The sequence below is a fragment of the Arachis stenosperma genome, chromosome 10 (assembly GCF_014773155.1).
Source record: "Arachis stenosperma cultivar V10309 chromosome 10, arast.V10309.gnm1.PFL2, whole genome shotgun sequence".
NCBI lineage: Eukaryota > Viridiplantae > Streptophyta > Magnoliopsida > Fabales > Fabaceae > Arachis > Arachis stenosperma.
Window position 1 is genome coordinate 8,483,700 of NC_080386.1, and position 20,067 is coordinate 8,503,766.

Here is a 20,067-nt window from a genome sequence, read left to right on the forward strand (position 1 = left end):
TTAAAATAGTCATTGTTTACCTAACATTCTCTTTTTTTTTTTTTTAATTATTTATGTATCAATTTACATATTTAGTTTCTAAAAGAAATTATTTATTATAATATAATATTCGATGTTTTATTATTGCAGTTAAAAAATTAAAAATTATTTATTAATATTTTCATTTGTTGAAATTAAGAAGAAATATAATATTAACAACGAGAATGTGTTGATTTTTGTGAAAAAAAGTAACTACAAATAGTATAATGTTTGGGAGTTGTAATGGGGGAATTATAAGGCGTTATAACCTATTTTTTATTTTTTTTAATGTATTTATTTTTATTTTTTGATTATTATTAAAATTAATTAATAATTTTAAATGTAATAAACACCTAATGATAAATATTATATATATTATAAATATAAATGAAATGAAATGAAATAATTTTTTGTTATTATCTCTCTAGCATACTCATAATACATATATTCTAAACACCCTTCACTTTATTATCTTTAAGGCTAAACTATAATTTTGATACTGTGTTTACATTAAAATAATAAATTACCAAAACTACCGTAAATAGATTTATGTGGCCGCTGAAATAAATAATCTAGGTTTTAGAAAAGATGAACTAAGAGGTGGTGGGTTTGAGTCTCATTATTTTTAATAAAAAAAGAAAACAACAAAATTAAAAGCTCAAAAGTATAAAAATTATTGAAAATAAACAAGGTTTTTTTATTCTTAAAATTTGATAATTTTATCTTAAGTAAATTTTTTTAGAAAAAGATAAATAACCAAAATAATACTAACAAATTTATATCGCTGACAAAAATAATCTCAAAAAATATGAACAACAAATAAGTATTTAAAAAATTTAAAAATACGATAAAAATAGCTAGATATTAAATTTATATTCTAAAAGAAAATTCTAGAAATCATATTTTCATGTAAGTTTTCATCATCATCTTTCTTCTTTACCCTCCTCACTCCACTATTTACCTTAGCCTCCTCCCTACTCCACGAATCTCCACCCAAATCTTCAACAACAACAATACCAACTATTTTTTTTTTTAAATTTCAAAAAAATCAAACAAAGCCAACACAGAATCAACAATAACAATATATCCAGATTCAAAAATCCATCGTAACAACAACACCAACTATTTTTTTTAATTAAAAAAAATTAAACAAAGCTAACACAGAATCAACAACAACAATATATTCAAATTCAAAAATCCATTAACAACAATACTACATTCAAATTCAAGACAGAAAATTTAAAATTCCAATCCTTCAAACTCAAGAGAGAGAGAGAGAACGCAGAAAAGAGAAAAGAGAGAAGAAAGAAAAAAGAGAGAAGAGAAAAAATCAGAGAAGAGGGGTGGTGTTGCTGCTGTTTGTCGCCATTGCGGTTGAAGAAAAGAGGAGGAAGAAGCGATGGCACGGAAAGCTACTGCCGTTGCCGTCACAGCTGTGGCTGAGGAGAGGACAGATCGAGCGAGGGAGAAGAGCAGAGCCCTTTACCACCAGAAGTTCGACGACGGTGATGGAGCTCGACGCCGACAGAACAGCTCTTGCCCGTCGCTCTTCCCTGGCGTCACCACCTCCTTCTTCCTTTCCTTTCTTCTCCCTCAGATCCTCTCTTTTGTCGTTCTCTCTCTCATCTCCTGGTTCTCTCTCTCTCTCTCTCTCTCTCTAGTCACGACACTGGCGACGGCGGCGGCCGCACTCTTTTCCACCATTACCTCCCTATTTTTTCTTTCCTTTTCTTTCTTCTTCCTCTCTGTTTCTCTCTTCTTTTGTTCTGTGTGTTTTGTTTTTTTTTTATTTTAGGTGGGAGGGGTGGGGGTAAGGGGTGCAGTGGGATGGTTTATTTTTTTTAATATTTTTTATTTTTATTTAAGGATAAAATTGTCCAAAAAAATGTCGTTTATAGACAAAAGAATGATTTTATAATGTTTTGTAACGTTAAGGATGATTTTAATAACAAAAAAAGGTTGGGGACGAATTTGATTTTTACTCCAGATCTTAGGGACGAAAAAAGTACTTAATCCTATAAAAAAAATATGATATTTATTGGTTTTTTTTTGTCGCGTTTTCAAATTATTCATGGGCTTATTAGCCGTTCGTATCTCTAAAGGCTATTTCTATCATATGGATAAACTTTCATGTATCATTTGGGTAGTTTATCATTTTAAAAAAATATTTATTGTAAATGACCAAATCTTTTGAAAAATAAAAAGGTCGATTGAATTTTGTTCCTTTTTTTATATACACCTTATTCTATATAATTATTTAAATGTCACCACAAAAATATAAATCAAATGTACAAATTATTTACTATAAATGTCAAACAACCCAAATTTGCATAAATGAAAGAGAATGGCCCTAGTGCCAACAATTTCATCAATATGTCTGTGACTTGTTCATACGTAGAAATTGAGAGGAGATGAATCAGACATTCTTGTAGCTTATCCCCCATGATATAGTGACAATCCACTTTGATGTGTTTGGTACGCTCGTAGAATACATGATTAGTGCTAATGTAAAGAGTGGATTTGTTATCACAGAATAAGTTCATAACCTTGTCAAGTCGTGCTCCCAAGTCTCTCAAAACATAAATCATTCTGTGCGCTTCTCCTAGTGGCTTGCACGAGTGCTCTGTACTCTGTCCCTTTGCTCTTATACATAATTAAGGAAGAACCTAGATAAAATAATATGTCGAAATTGACCTGCTCGAATCTAGACATCCTACCTTGTCAGAATATGAGAATTCAGTTAGGGACAAATAAAAAATCAATGGAAAGGAACAACCCAACGACTGGAGAGCCTTTCACATACTTAAGAATCTTGTGTGCAACATGCAAATGATTTGTTGTAGGACAATCTAAAAATTGACTTAGCTTGCTAATTGCAAAATTTGTATCTGGTGTTGTGTTGGACAAATTCATCAACTTTCTAATAATTTTTCTATAATTGGATGAGTCTAGCAGTGTCTCTCCATCGTCCTACTCAGTCTCAATCCCTATCAATTAGAGTCGAGATTGGATTACAATTTTTAAACCAGTGTCTCTAAGAAAGCCTATCATATATTTTTCTTGATAAAGATTAATTCCCTTTACGGACCTGACCACCTCAAGTCCAAGAAAATACTTAAGATCTCCTATGTACTTAATGCAAAATCTATCATGAAAAAGCTTATTAACATAATCAATTTCAATTAAATCCACTCTTACAAGCACAAAGCCATCAACATAGACTAACAACCATTGTAAAGCCTGTAGTTTGAGACTTGATAAAGATGAGGTAATTTGATTTGCGCTATGTGTATCCCAATTTCACTGATACAGACTTCTATTTGAAATTTCATTAGCAACTAACATGTTTGAGTCCATACAAGGACTTCTTTAATATGCATGCATGTCCTAGAACTATCTATAATATTTCTAAAGACTTTATATAAACCTCCTCATCAAGCTCACTATAGAGAAATACCATATTTATATCAATCTGTTTCAAATATCGTCCCTTGACAGCAACCAATACCAAATAGTATGTTTGGTGCCAAACTTTATAATGGGACTGAATATATCCTTATAGTCAATTTCAGAAACTTGGATGAACCATTTTTTCATGAGGCGAGTTTTATGCCTCTCAACACTTTCATCTGGCTTGTATTTAATTTTGAATACCCACTTACAACTAATTGTCTTTCTACTATTTGGGAAAGAAGTTAGCTTCCAGGTCTTATTCTCATTTAAAATGTAGATCAACCTTAATGGCTTCTTTCCAACAAGACTAAAGGATCACATCTTCATAGGATGTAGGCTTTAAATTTAATATGGCTAATGAGTATGCATGATGCATAGAGAAAAAAGATTTATATGATAAAAAATAGGATATATTATATCTTTGATTGAAAGGTTGGCCTCTATTGTGGTTATTTGTAAGTTCATGTATTTATAATCTCTCAAATATGCTGGTGGCCTATTAATACATGTGGATAGTCTAAGTGTTGAAGTTGGAAGAGTGGATGAAGTATGTTCATGAGTGCCAAAAATAGATGGTTGTGCATGCAATGTTAGATGTAGTGTGGCAGTATGTGGGAGTTGAGCGTTGTGATGTGTGTATGATAATCTCACTATGATAGGTTCAATTTGAAAAGTTTCATGAAAATCTTAAAGTAAAGATGTAAAGACTCGATTTTCGATAAACTAAAATTTTTGGCTATTCTGCGATTTATTTTGCAGAATCTAAAACCATGACTTATCATGAATTAGTGAGGTGGGTCCAAATAAAAAAAATCTAAGAAAAACAGTAATAAATAAGTCAAAAATTCTACCTTTATGAAGAAAAATATTCTCTTGATTATGTAGAGACCTGTTCACACTTGTTTTTGGTAAATATTCTATTTTTAAATATTCTTAACATACCGAAGACCGTAAAAATAGTAATAAATATAATTACCACCTTGGTAATTATATTTTACGATTAATCTCAGCCACTCATTCTTGATTTGTTCTTTTAAGAATAAATCTTATCCGTTCATTATTTTACCACGCAATAACATTCAATCTGAGGTGAACCTCAGCCTAATATTCCATAAATACCTCATGGAGATTCTGAATTTTCTTTCTTCTCTCTCAAGTAATACGATTCTACTCCTAGAGTGACCGAATTTTCTTTCTCTTTTTTACTCTCTTCGTAGTGTTTTTAACCCCGACTAAATAATTGTGGATAACTGTGGATAAACTCAACACGCAAACATTGACCAAACTTCCTAGTTTTCATGTCCATTTTTTCCTTGTTCTTCAGTCCTTTGACCACTAGATTTCAGTACTTTTTACCACCATTAATACATGTTTTACTTCGGCCTTTATTTAAATAGAAACACGAAGTTAAAGTTAGTGAAAATAAAGATAAAGAGAACTGAGCTTTAGAGAGAAAAAAAGAGTACATATTCATCCAAGTTCATCATTTTTTCAACACATATTTATAGTGTTTATCCATTATTCTTGGTTGGTTCTTCAAGGATTCAAGCATTCTAAGCTCAAATTCTATTCTTCCTTATTTTTTTGTTTCACCATAGAAATTTTAGCAAAGATAGCCATAATTCTCCACCCCCTCTTTTTTAGTTTTGAGTATCATTCTAAAAGAATATGTTACTCTCTTTTTTATATAGTAAACCATTTTTAGAGGCCACAAAGAGCACGCTCCAAAGAACACAAAATTGAAGCATGAAGAGGGTGATAATTACTTCCTTTTTTCTTTCCCACGGTTCGGCTAAGTGGGCTAAAATTTTATTAATTCTTATTTTTTGTTTTGTCTTTTTTTAGATGATTTTTGGTGTTTGAAGTGTCTAAGAACTGAATTGAAGAAGAGGTAAGAGTTATGATTAGTTAGATTACCTTTATGCTTGATTTTATGTTCATATGAGTCATTTTATGATGTTTTTTGCATCTAAAATTTGAATATATAAATTGAACGATGCATGGCTGTTTTGGCATGAAATATATGTTTAAATATGAAATTTGATACCTATGTTCCTTGAATATATGTGGCAAAAAAGTTGCAGCGCTTGGGATTTAAATTTCAAGCTTTGAAAGTTACTAAAAAATAGTGAAAATCATAAAAAAATTTTAAAAAAATTAGCCACAAAAGGGTGTAAAAAGAATTTAAGAAAAAAGTTAAAAAGAATCTAAAAATCCACTTTTAAGCTCCATGAAAAATATATGATGTACCACTAGAGTATTTCGGTCATTATATGAAAAAACAGTGTTAAAATTATAATTAACAAGAGTTATTCCTAAATTTATGATCATAAGAGTCTTAGCAAAATTATAATTAAATAAGAGAGTAGGGTTAAAATTATAAATATATAAAAGTTTCGGATCTAAATAAAGATTTTATTAAAATCTAAGTAAAAAAGTGTAAATATGATAAGCTAATAAGATAAAAGCAAGTATGGTGGGGTAAAATGGTTATTTATGTCAAAGAGTGTAAAATTGGCATTAACTAAAATTTTAGGGATATGATAGTAATTTTTTTTAAAAAAATAAGACTTAAAATAATTAATTAATCTACTTATGGGTAAAGTGGTTTTTTCATAGAATAGGAAGACAAAAAAGTAAGGGTTAAGTACTTTTTTCGTCCCTAAGATTTTGGGTCAAAATCAAAATTGTTTCCGACCTTTTTTTCTTATTAAAATCATCTTCAACATTACAAAACGTAATAAAATCATTCTTTTGTCCATAAAGAATATTTTTTAGATGATTTTACCCTTAAACAAAAAAAGACCCTTCCCTCACCACTAACCCAACCCCTTGAACCTTACCATCATCCTCCTTACCACCACATTCTTCTACTTCTTCTTCTTCTTTTTTCTCTTCTCCTTTCTCTTATCACCACCACCGTCCTACCCACTACCCTCATCCCTCTTCACTATTAATCACACATCACCATCTACTCATCTCCATCACCAATATCACCACCATTACTACACACAATTTTCTTTTTTTTATTAACACCATCACCATTATCCCACCCACTATCCTCAATCCTTTTTCACTTAATTTTTTTCACCCAACACAGAGCCACAATCAAATTCTAATTGAAAAAAATACATGAATACAGAAAAAAAGTAAAATAAAAAATAAAAGAAAGAAAAATTTTCAATTCCGAAACTTTCTTTTCAAGAAGCGCTTCCAATTCGTCATTCAATTCCACCGTGGAACTCTCTTCGATAACTACTGCATCTTTGGGAAGAATGAAGACCGGATCGGCTTCGTCGTCGACGTCTCCTTCCTCCATCGCGTCGTTCGTAGCGCCGCCACCATTTGCTGTAGCTCTTCCTCTGACAGCAGCAATAACCACCTATGGTTCAAGCTCTTGAAAAAGTTTCTACTAGATGAAGTCTCTTTATTCTGTGATTCTTTAATTTTTGTGTGTGATTCAATTTTTGTTTTTGTGATAATGGTGATGGTGATGGTAACGGTGATGAGAAGAAGATGAGTGAGATTAGTGAGAGAGAGTAGGAGTCTGGGACAAAGAAAAAGAGATAGAGGTTCGGTGATGATGATGAAGGGAGTTAGGAGGTTAGTGATGAGGGAGAGTAGGAGTCTGGGAGAAAGAGAGAGAAAAAGGTTCAATGATGATGATTAGGTTCAGGGGGGTTGGGGGTTAATGGTGAGGCGGAGGGTTTTTTTTGTTTAAGGGCAAAATTATCCGAAAAATATCGTTTATGGACAAAAATGTGATTTTATAACGTTTTGTAACGTTAAGGATGATTTTAATAAAAAAAGGTTGGAGACAATTTTGATTTTGACCCAATACCTTAGGGACAAAAAAGTACTTAATCCAAAAGGTAAACTAATCACATTAGGGGTAAAATTGTCTTTATAAAAGTATAAGAATCATCTAAAGTGAAATTTAAAGAAAAATGGCAAAAATGATAATTGTGAAGAAAGAGGACATAAGAGCTTCTTTAGAAATGAGTGAAAGTCAAATGGTAAATTACTAAAAGATTAAGCTCTAGAATGAGATAATATATTATAAGATCTAAGAATGACAAAATTAGAATTTAGAAAAAGATTGAGGGAAAAAGAATCTCACACTGAGAATAAAATAAGGTATTATAAAAAGAAAGGATTAGAGACTTTAAGATTTCAAAATGTATGTTTTTTCAGAATGTATATTTGATAAGTATAGCAGTTGTGTCCCTTTATCCACTGCTTAATTGAAATTGATGGTAAAAACACCCATCAAAATGCATACTCTTTCTATAACTACTAGTATACTATGACATCAAAACTTTGTTGGAGGTGGATAATCTTTTCTTGGTGTCTCTTTTAAGTCTACCTCCACTCTCCTCACTTTTGATGGTAGCATGTCTCTAATTTTACATATCTTATTCTCTGTTGGATTTCCACAACAATTTTAGTAGCATATTTCTCAATGACTTTACTGAATTGTCCTTAAAGTGGTTCTGACATAAATAGAAAATATGAGGACACATTATTAGATAGATAACAATATATAGTTAAGTGAAACATGAAAACATGAGGTATTAAACTTATGTGGATCTATCTCTTTGGAACGTTTATCAACCTATTTATTGTAGTCATTTTTCTTGGTGTAGACCCAATTTACTATCTTGCCATTATAAAATACTTGAAGTCATTTGATATCTAAACTAAAAATACAAAAATAAATATGTATGAAAGTGAAGAACATAGTGTTTAAGAGAATTAATGGGTAAACCACAAAAAATGTACTCGAATAATTTTGTTGTTGACAAAAATGCACTTGAATTTTGTTATCGACAAAAATGTCCTCAAATAATTTTAAAACGCGACAAAAATGCCCAATATTAAATATGCATTCTGAAAAAAATAATTTAGAGATTGAATTTTGATGCTTTTTTTGCAAGCATGTTTAGAAAATTGAGATATTTTTATCCTTAAAATTTTGTAATTTTTCGCTAAGTATATATATTTTTTGTCAACAACCAATAATACTTTTAAAAATAAAATAAAAATATAAAAATCAAATTTTTATCCCATTTTTTGTATGTATTTTTTAAATAGTTATCTAAACATTTCTATAAAATTTTGGATCAAATGCATAAGCAGTTTGTCAAATACAAAAGTAGTCGTTTGTCACTTACAAAAAAAAAATAATATTCTTTTTAAATATTTTTGTCGCGTGTTTAAATTATTTGAGGGTATTTTTGTCGATAATAAAATTTGGGTGCATTTTTATCAGTGAAAAAATTATTCAGATATATTTTTTATACTTTACCCAAAATTAGCTATGTAGTTATTTGCTATTTTCTTTTCCATGACTATGTACACATTGGAGTTACCAATCTACAATGACCCTCTTGTATTGGATGTCCATCTAGCCTTAGCCTTGACTTTCATCTTAGTTGATAAATACAACATAAATATACTCAAAAGAAAGGCAGAGGGGTGAATTGAGTATTAGTGATAAATTAAAAAGTTTATAGAAGATAGATGGAAACTTAATTTTTGAACAAGGGTGACATACTTTTATTTTCTGTGGGTTTATAAGTGAACTTTAAACGTTTTTGTTAGATATTTTATAAAACCAGTAATTTACGTACCTCTAGCTATTGCCAATAAATTCTTTGATTTAATTTGGAAACTTCCAATTCTTTAATCACAAACTCAGATGGAATTAAAGTGTGTTTGTTTGTTATTGTGTAATCAGAATTGGGAGATCCAAACTTTATAAAGTTTATGAACAGTCGTGTTCTTTCCATCAAAGAACAGACCAACTGCCAATATAATTAATTAATAATTACAACATCACCCAAACTAATTTCTATATTAACAAATTGGACCACAATTAGAATAAAGATTCTAACATTCTTCCACTTGGTCCAACATTTGTTACGTATAGTTTGTAATTACATACTATGCTTAAACAATAAAAACAAATTACACGAATCATAACGGTAGGTTCTCATTAATCGAGTATTACCTTCTATGTATTACAATATAACATCTCCTAAGTGAATAAAGTCTTTATGTGGTATTTCTGTAGGAATAAGCCAAATGCTTATTCTAGGTTCTTCACTGAATTTTATTTGTCATTCTCAATCATGTATGCGCATATATACTGACTAAATGAGAAACAAACAATAATAGAAATTTCATATCCAAATATGTCATATAATATAACATAAGTCATATAAGTGACGTTACATAATATAAACCCATACTAGTAACATGATTTTAAACAATTCTTGTGGCATGCCTTTTGTCAAAGGATCAGCTATCATCTGTTTAGTACTAATATGTTCTATCTGTATCTCATTAGACCTAACTTGGTCTTTAATGGCTAAGTACTTAATATCGATGTGCTTACTTCGACTACTACTTCTATTATTCTTAGCCATAAATACAACAACTGAATTGTCACAATATATTCTCAATGGCCTAGAGATACAATCTATAATCTTAAGTCCAGAGATGAAATTTTTTAACCAAACACTTTGTAATGTAGCCTCAAAACAAGCAATAAACTCGGCTTCCATGGTAGAAGTGGCTACAAGTGATTGTTTTGCACTCTTCCAAAATACTGCTCCATCAGCAAACATAAAGATGTATCCTGACGTTGACTTCCTAGAATCAACACATCCCGCCAAGTCTGAATCTGAGTATCCAACAATTTTCAAATTATCGGTTCGTCTATATGTAAGCATGAAGCCCTTGGTCCCTTGAAGGTACCTTAAGACCTTCTTTGTAGCTCTCTAATGGATAATTCTTGGATTACTTTGATATCTTCCTAACATACTAACAGCAAAAACAACGTCAGGTCTTGTACAGACCTGAGCATACATTAGGCTTTCAACGACTGAAACATAAGAAATATTTTGCATCTGTTTCTTTTCAAGTTCATTTTTGAGACATTGATCTAAACAGAATTTGTCACTTTTCACAATAGGTGTAACACTTGATGGACAATTTTTCATTTTAAACCTCTCAAGAACTTTATTAATATAGGCTTCTTGAGATAAACCTGAAATTTCTTTATGTTTATCTCTAGGAATCTTTATGCCAATAACATAAGATGCATTACCCATATCTTTCATATCAAAATGTCTAGAGAGAAATTGTTTCACTTCAGGTAACAATCCTAAATCATTTGTTGCAAGCAAAATATCATCTACATATAAGATGAGAAATATGATCTTGCTCCCAATAACCTTGTGATATATACATTGATCAGAAATATTCTCAATGAACCCAAATGAAGAAATCACTTTGTGAAACTTCAAATACCACTGTCGGGAAGCCTGCTTAAGACCATACATTGCTCTCTTAAGCTTGCATACTAACTCCTTACCAGCACTTGAGATAAACCCTTCGGGTTGTCTCATATAGACCTCTTCTTCCAAATCTCCATTAAGGAAGGCCGTTTTCACATCTATTTAATGCAATTCCATGTCAAAGTGTGCTACCAATGCCATAATGATGCGGAAAGAGTCTTTCTTTGAAACAGGAGAAAAGGTTTCCCTGTAGGCAACTCCTTCCCTTTGAGTAAATCCTTTAGCAACAAGTCGAGCCTTGTAGCGATCAATATTGCCTGATGAATCCTTCTTGATCTTAAAGACCCATTTACAGCTAATGGCCTTTTCTCCATCAGAAAATTCTACAAGATCCAAAACTTGGTTATCCACCATAGAATTCATTTCATCCTTCATAGCATCTAGCCAGAAATTAGAATTACGATTTTTCATTGTTTGTGAAAATGTCGTTGGGTCATTTTCATCACAAACATCATAGTCAGACTCAGCAAGATATACTACATAATCACTAGAAATTACAAGCTTTCTTATTCTTGTTGATCTTCTTAATGTTGCATCATCAACCTCTTGTAAAGGTGGTGGCATAACAGGTTTTCCCTCTTCTTGAAGTTACTCTTGAGCAATATGTTCTTGAACAATATTTTTATTATGAAGAGTTTGATCCTCCACCATATGATCTACTTGAACATTATCTTCATGATGTGGAACATTAGTAATAGGTTGTTCTACATTGACCCTATCTGTATGGGCATTGTATTGAACAATCACTCTTGTACATGGAGAGGTTTGACAAACATTATCATTCTCAACAACTTTAAGAGGATGATTTCTCCCACTTTCTACATCATGCTCTAAAAATCTTGAATTTCTAGATTCAACTATTTTACTTGAATGGGAGGGACAATAAAATCTGTAACCCTTAGAATTTTCTGCATAGCCGATAAAATAGGCACTTATCGTCCTTGGGTCCAACTTCCTTTCTTGTGGATTATAAATCCGAACTTCAACAGGACAACCCCCAAATGCGTATATGATTCAAACTAAGTTTCCAACCTTTTCAAAGCTCATATGGCATTTTAGAAACTATCTTTGTTGGAACTCTATTTAATATATACGCATTTGTCTTAAGGACTTCACTCTACAAGGATAAAGGAAGGTTGGAGTTGCTAAGCATACTCCTCACCATATCCAGCAGAGTCTTATTTCTTCTTTCAGCTACACCATTTTCATCTGGTGTGCTAGGCATGGTGTATTGTGCCACAATACCATGCTCTTGAAGATACTTTGCAAATAGACCTGGTGCTTGTCTACTTCTAATATATCTCTCGTAGAATTTTTCACCTCTATCTGATCTCACGATCTTAATTTGCTTTTCGCATTGTTTCTCTACTTTAACTTTATAAACTTTAAAAGCGTCCAATGCCTCATATTTATATGAAGCATATAAAGATACATATATCGTGAATAATCATCAATAAAGGAGATGAAGTATTTCTGACCACTTAACGACATATCAGGACAACATATGTCAGTGTGAATTATTTCTAATATGTCAGAACTCCTCTTAGCACCTTTTTGAGACTTTTTGGTTTGCTTTCCCTTAATGCAATCCACACAAGTATCAAAATTAGTAAAGTCTAGAAGTTCAAGAACTCCATCACTTACTAATTTCTTCATTCTCTCAATGGAGATATGTCTTAACCTTTGGTGCCACAACATAGAGGATTTTTCATTCATACCATTACCATGCATAATCGTAAGACCAGATGGAACATTATTAGCTAAATGGGCTTTAAATAAATCACCAATTAAAGTACCACGTCCAATAATATTAGAATTTTTAATAATGTCAATAGAATCATTATAAAAATTTATACATAATCCTTGTTTTACAAGCTTAGATAAAGAAATCAAATTTTTAGAAAAATTTGGAATATTAAAGGTTTTTTCTAAATCTAAAATACAACCAGTACTTAATATAAGTCTAAATATTCCAATAGCTTCCACACGTGAACGCATCTGATTGCTCATATAGATGCTTAGTTCACTTCCTATCGGTTTTTTTTTCCTTATGAAACCCTGCATGGTATTTGAAATATGAATTTCAGCACCAGAATCAATCCACCAAGTGTCATGATATATTTCAACAAAATTAGATTCAAAACACACTAAAGGAATAAGATCACAAAGGTTAGTACCTTTCTTTTCAAGCCAAATTTTAAATTTTGGGCACTTCTTCTTTATGTGTCCTTTCTTTTTACAAAAGAAACACTGTGCACCTTCTTTCTTCATAGGATGCGATACAATACCCTTTCCTTTCTTCTTATGAGCTTGCCTTTTACCACTCTCATTTGTCACTAATAGTGCACTTTCACCAAATTTCTGAATTAGCCTTCCTTCCTCTTGCACACACATCACCAGTAATTCGTTAATAGACCATTTTTCTTATATGTATTATAAGAAATCTTAAATGGTCCATACTGGGTAGGAAGAGAATTCAGATTAAGATGCACCAGAAGTGAGTCAGAGATCTCAACCTCCAAAACTTTCAGTTGTGCTGCAATGTCTCTCAACCTCATGATGTGTTCACGCACACCTCTTACGCTGGTAAGCCTCATAGATGACAATTGTGCCATTAGGGTGCTTGCAAGTGTCTTACTAGAAGACTCAAACTGTTCATCAATAGCCTTCATATAATCCTTAACATTCCTACAATCAAGAATTGAACCTCAGATACTAGCTGAAATACGAGACTTAATGAACATCATACTTAAATGGTTGGATTTCTCCCACCGTTCGTATAATACTACCTCGGCTTGAGAACTAGCATCAGTAGGTGTCAGAGGCTCTTCCCTACGAAGAGCATAGTCAAGGTCTACACACCTTAAGTGAAAGAGAATCTTATCTTTCCATTTTTTATAGTTGTCTCCACTTAACAAATGAATTTCAGATACAGTGTCAGATATCATTATTGCTGCAAATAATAAATCATGCTAACATTACTCAACTTCAAACAGGCACATCAAAATCCGTAATATATGATAATACATGTCAATGTAAGTCATGTCAAAATAAATATGAATCATAGTGTCATTAAAATCTACCTGTGGACAAAGATTTTAACACACATAATATTCACTATATTAACTAAAGTATTGAAACTAGAAAATAAAATACTACTTCTTAATACCTGTAGGCTAATTAAGAAGTAAAAAATATTTTCTATTTCAATCTAATTATATGTGAATAATATAATAAATTTCTGTGGGTAAATTTATTATATAATTCACAACAATTACAAATATATCATATTAATATTTATGTGATTTCTTTAAATATAATTATTATCAAGGATGCTGTAACTACTTCTCAATAAATCATATATTAATCACAATATTATATGCAGCGGAAACATTTATATTGCATGCAAATATAATCATTAAATAAATAAATTCAATAACATAATCTAGTGGATAACTATTTTGCCAATATTTTACGTATCTCCAACCAATAAATTCTTTGATTTAATTTGAAAATTTTTAATTCTTTAATCACAAATTCAGATGGAATTAAAGTGTGTTTGTTTGTTATTGTGTAATCAAAATTGGGGACCCAAACTTTATAAAATTTATAAACAGTCGTGTTCTTTCCATAAAAAAAGAGACCAACTGCTAATATAATTAATTAATAATTATTACAACACCACCCAAATTAATTTCTATATTAACAAATTAGACTACAATTAAAATAAAAATTCTAACCGTTTAAACTAGGGGTGCACAGACCCGGCCCGGCTCGAAGGCCCGGCTCGGTCCCAAACACTTTAGCGGCTAATTTGGTGTGATTTCATTGGATTTAGGGTCGGGTAAGGGTCTCAAAAATAGACCCGATCATTATTTCGGGTCGGGTTCAGGCCATAGCTCGGGTCACCCGAAGTCGGCCCGGTGGCCCGGTCATCATACACAATTAATATTTTGTGTTATTAGTGATTGATCATGACTATTCTTATGTGGAATTTAAGTATTGTAAACCTTAATATTTTATGTTATTAGTCATTATAAGACTATAAGTTAATGTTTTATGTTTAGAATGCATAAGACTTTAGACTAATGCATAATATTGTGTTATTTGTATTGATTTAAATATTTGGTATTATTAGACAATATTAGTATTGATTATGGTTTTGCTTTAATATTGATTGTGGTTATGCTTTAATTTTAAAGAAGGGTTGGTTCTTGTTATATTTTTCTAAGTGAATTTTACCATGTTAAATAATGGTTGGAGTCTTGAAAATTTGGATATTTTTACATACTAGCTTACAAGAAGGTATCAACGTAATGTAATGTTAACGGCCCGGTTTTTACCCGGTATAATTGTGGGCCGAAAGTGTATTGATTTCATCGGGTCTAGGATCGAGTTCGAGTCTAATAAATAGATTCGGTGTATATTTCGGATCGAATCTAAGTCCTATCAAACCTGACTCCACCCGACCCATGTACACCCTAAGTTTAAACTACGTACTTAACATTTTTCCTGAGTAGTTTCATACTAAAAGTTTAGAGCTTTTTCAAGAGTTTAAACAAATTTTCAAATTCTTATAAGGAACGAACTTTTTACATCATTTTAAAAATATAAATAACAAAAAATATAAAGAATTTAAGGATTAAAAAAAACCGTTCTTTCTAACTATTATTTTTTTTTCTAGATCGTTTAACTATAAATAAACATAAATTTTGAAAGAAAAAAGCATATTGGTACAAATAAATAAAGATGGTACATATAGACAAAGTAATCATGGATTTTGAACAAAAATAAATATCTTTTTCTTCGTATTTTCCTTAGGATTCATATTTAAAAGACACGTGAAAGGCACATTTAAAAAGAAAAATAACAAAAGAAAATTATTTTTGTATTTATACACGTATGTTGTTTTATGATGAAAAAGTGTTCAACAAAAAAGCCTTTTCATATTTTTGCACAAGTTAAATGAAATTGACTAATTTTTCCATTTTAGTAAATAAACAAATATATAGTCCTCAGAAAGTGCTACGACTTATTATAATCACACAAATAAGAACGAATATGATTTACGTTAAAAATTTTAAGAAACTAACTTAATTGAATTGATTTAAAGTTTAAAAAATAATTTATTTAATTGGTAAAATTTGAAAAATCTTTTTAACTATTTACTCAATTTTATTTTCATAAAATTTTGATGAACCAGCGGACTTCGTCCAAAAGTTATTCATCACTCATGATGTAATGATGCGTTGATTATTTATATTATTATTATTTTTTAATCAAAATATAACTTTCTACAAATAATGCCATATTATGTCTAAGAGAAATAACTTACCTTATTGTTGGAACCCTCCAACCAAATGTAAAGAAGTTGCATCATAAGTTCATAACGTATTACTTTTCTTTTTTCAACTTCATAACGTATTACTTTATTTTTTCCCTTTCTCTAAAATAGCCGTAACGTGTTACTTTATTCCCCCTATCCGTGGCTTTTATATATTTTCATTCTCTTTTTTATTTCTTTTTACTTCTCTTTATTTAACCAATTAACACTTATTTGTCACGGTAAAATTTTAGAAGGTTAGATTTAACAGTGTTTGTATAGTTTTCTGGAGTGTTTGAGAATACTCTAGATGGTTCTGGAACATTCTAGAATGTCCTAAAAGTTTCTGGAATACCCTAGAAGGTTCTAGAAGACTCTAGAAGATCATAGAATATTCTAGAAGAGTGTGGATTGATATAAAAGTATGAAGAGTTGTATGGAACAATCTAGAAGTATTTAGAAAGTAGTGGTAGGATAGATATTTATAAAGAAAGTTCTAGATGATTAATCTAGATCATTGATTAGATTTAATCCTAACCATCCATTGAGGAGGTGGATGGCTATAAATAGGAGGTAAGAGTTAGTGTGAGGGGGTGTGAATCATTTGTAACAAACACTTGAGCAATAAAGTGTTCTTTCCACCAAACTTTCTTTCTCTTGTGTTCTCTTATGTTCTTAACTTTCTTGCTAAGTATTGAGGGTTAGGCTGACTTGGTCTTAGCTCAAGAGGTTGAGTAAGTCCGAGTGCCGGCACGGTAGCGTTGGAGTGTGTCCAATGCCGTGAAAACTTGGTATCAGAGCCAGGTTCGCGAGGGAGCACAAGTGGTTTGTGGAAATGGCTTCTAATATCACCATGGAGCATGTTGAGTCTCAAAGGGGAAGGGATGCTATTCCTTCTCAATGGGGAGGCAAGAAGATCCGTTTTTCAAGTGAGCCTAGAGGTAAGGACTCTAACTTCTTAGAAGAAAGAGTTTCTATGTTAGAAAATGTTCTATCCTCTATGGATGAGCGCTTCCAAAGGATAGAACATGACAAGGAGACCCTCGAGGCTCACGTGTTGGGAGAATTAGATGCTTTCAAAGAAAGCATGCTCCAAATCGAAGAGAAGCTTGAGAATTCCTTGAAGCTATTTGAGGAAGTTCGAGTTTGGTTCGAGGAGGCAAAATCTCGACCAACCATTATAAGGGAGATGACAAAGATTGATCTCCCAAAGCCAAAGGAGTTCAAGGGCGTGAGGGACGCTCGAGAGGTGGAGAACTTTCTATGGCAAATGGAGAGGTACTTTGAAGGCCAAGGGGTGGTCGAAGAAGCAATAAAGGTACGCACTGCAGCTCTCTATCTTTCTGATAATGCTACTTTGTGGTGGAGGAGAAAGAGCGTAGATATGGAGAAGTGTACTTGCAACATAACCACATGGGAAGATTTCAAAAGGGAGTTGAAAAGACAATTCTTCCCTGAGAATGTGGTTTATGAAGCAAGGAAGAAGTTGAGGGAGTTGAAGCACAAGAGTACGATTAGCGACTATGTAAAAGAGTTCACTACTCTCACACTTCAAATCCCCAACTTAGCATCAGAGGATGCATTGTTCTTCTTCATTGATGGACTCCAACCTTGGGCAAAGCAAGAACTAAAAAGAAGGAATGTTAAGGATGTCGATGAGGCCATCGTGGTGGCCGAGTCACTCACTGAGTATCATAGGGGAGACTCTAAACCCAAGTCTTCTTTTAAGCCTATTTCTACTAAAAGTGGGGGAGACAAGGGGAAGAGTTTCTCAACCAAGAAGGAAGGAAAATACTCTTCAAAGAAAGAGTACGAGGAAAAGAAGAAGGCTTTCGTATCTAAAGAAGGATGCTTCGTGTGCAAGGGACCACACCAAATGAAGGACTGTCCCAAGTTAGGGACTCTGGCATCTATCACCGAGGAACGAGAGGCCCAAACTCAAGTAACTGAGTGTGTTGGATTCATCCAACACATAAATGCTGTGAAGGGCAAAGAGGCAAGCTGATGAGCGGATAATTTGTACCCTTTTTGGCATTGTTTTTAGTATGTTTTTAGTAGTTTTAGTTAAATTCTTAGTATATTTTTATTAGTTTTTAGTTAAAATTCACTTTTCTGGACTTTACTATGAGTTTGTGTGTTTTTCTGTGATTTCAGGTATTTTCTGGCTGAAATTGAGGGACCTGAGCAAAAATCTGATCCAGAGACTGAAAAGGACTGCAGATGCTGTTGGATTCTGACCTCCCTGCACTCAAAGTGGATTTTCTGGAGCTACAGAAGCCCAATTGGCGCGCTCTCAACGGCGTTGGAAAGTAGACATCCTGGGCTTTCCAGCAATATATGATAGTCCATACTTTGCCTAAGATTTGATGGCCCAAACCGGCGTTCAAAGTCACCCTCAGAAATCCCAGCGTTAAACGCCGGAACTGGCACCTAAATGGGAGTTAAACGCCCAAACTGGCATAAAAGCTGGCGTTTAACTCCAAGAAGAGTCTCTACACGAAATTGCTTCATTGCTCAGCCCAAGCACACACCAAGTGGGCCCGGAAGTGGATTTTCATGTCATTTACTCATCTCTGTACACCCTAGGCTACTAGTTTCTTATAAATAGGACCTCTTACTATTGTATTTTCATCTTTGGATTATTTTTAGATCCTTTGATCATCTTTGGACATCTAGTTCTTAGATCATTGGGAGGCTGGCCATTCGGCCATGCCTAGACCTTGTTCTTATGTATTTTCAACGGTGGAGTTTCTACACACCATAGATTAAGGTGTGGAGCTCTGCTGTACCTCGAGTATTAATGCAATTACTATTGTTCTTCTATTCAAATCCGCTTGTTCTTTGTCCAAGATATCACTTGTTCTTCAACTTGATGAATGTGATGATCCGTGACACTCATCATCATTCTCATTTATGAACAAAGTGACTGACAACCACTCTGTTCTACAAGCAACCAAGGCTCTAGTGTTTATCTCTTGGATTCTTTAACCGGAATCTTCGTGGTATAGGCGAGAACTGATGGCGGCATTCAAGAGAATCCGGAAGGTCTAAACCTTGTCTGTGGTATTCTGAGTAGGATTCAATGATTGAATGACTGTGACGTGCTTCAAACTCCTAGCAGGCGGGGCGTTAGTGACAGACGCAAAAGAATCACTGGATTCTATTCCGGCCTGACCGAGAACCGACAGCTGATTAGCCATATGCTGTGACAGAGCATAGGAACATTTTCACTGAGAGGATGGGAGGTAGCCACTGACAACGGTGAAACCCTACATAAGCTTGCCATGGAAAGGAGTAAGAAGGATTGGATGAAGACAGTAGGAAAGCAGAGAGACGGAAGGGAAGGCATCTTCATACGCTTATCTGAAGTTCCTACCAATGAATTACATAAGTACCTCTATCTTTATCTTTATGCTTTATTCGTATATCACTATACCCATTTGAGTCTGCCTGACTAAGATTTACAAGGTGACCATAGCTTGCTTCATACCAACAATCTCCGTGGGATCGACCCTTACTCGCGTAAGGTTTATTACTTGGACGACCCAGTGCACTTGCTGGTTAGTTGTGCGAAGTTGTAGTGATCACAATTTCGCGCACCAAGTTTTTGGTGCCGTTGCCGGGGATTGTTTTGTGTATGGACAACTGACGGTTCATCTTGTTGCTTAGATTAGGTATTTTTCTTCAGAGTTCTTAAGAATGAATTCTAGTGTTTCAAGGTGATGTTCTTATCATCACCAAAGCTGATTGATCTTCATCAATTTAGCTCTTGAATGCAATGTCCTGCTGAAGCTTGGCTAGCCATGTCTAATTCCTTTAGACTAAAGCTTTAGACTAACATTGCATGATTCCTGGAATTCTCATTAAGAATTTTGATACCTTTATTTTCTTTTCCATATAATTTTCGAA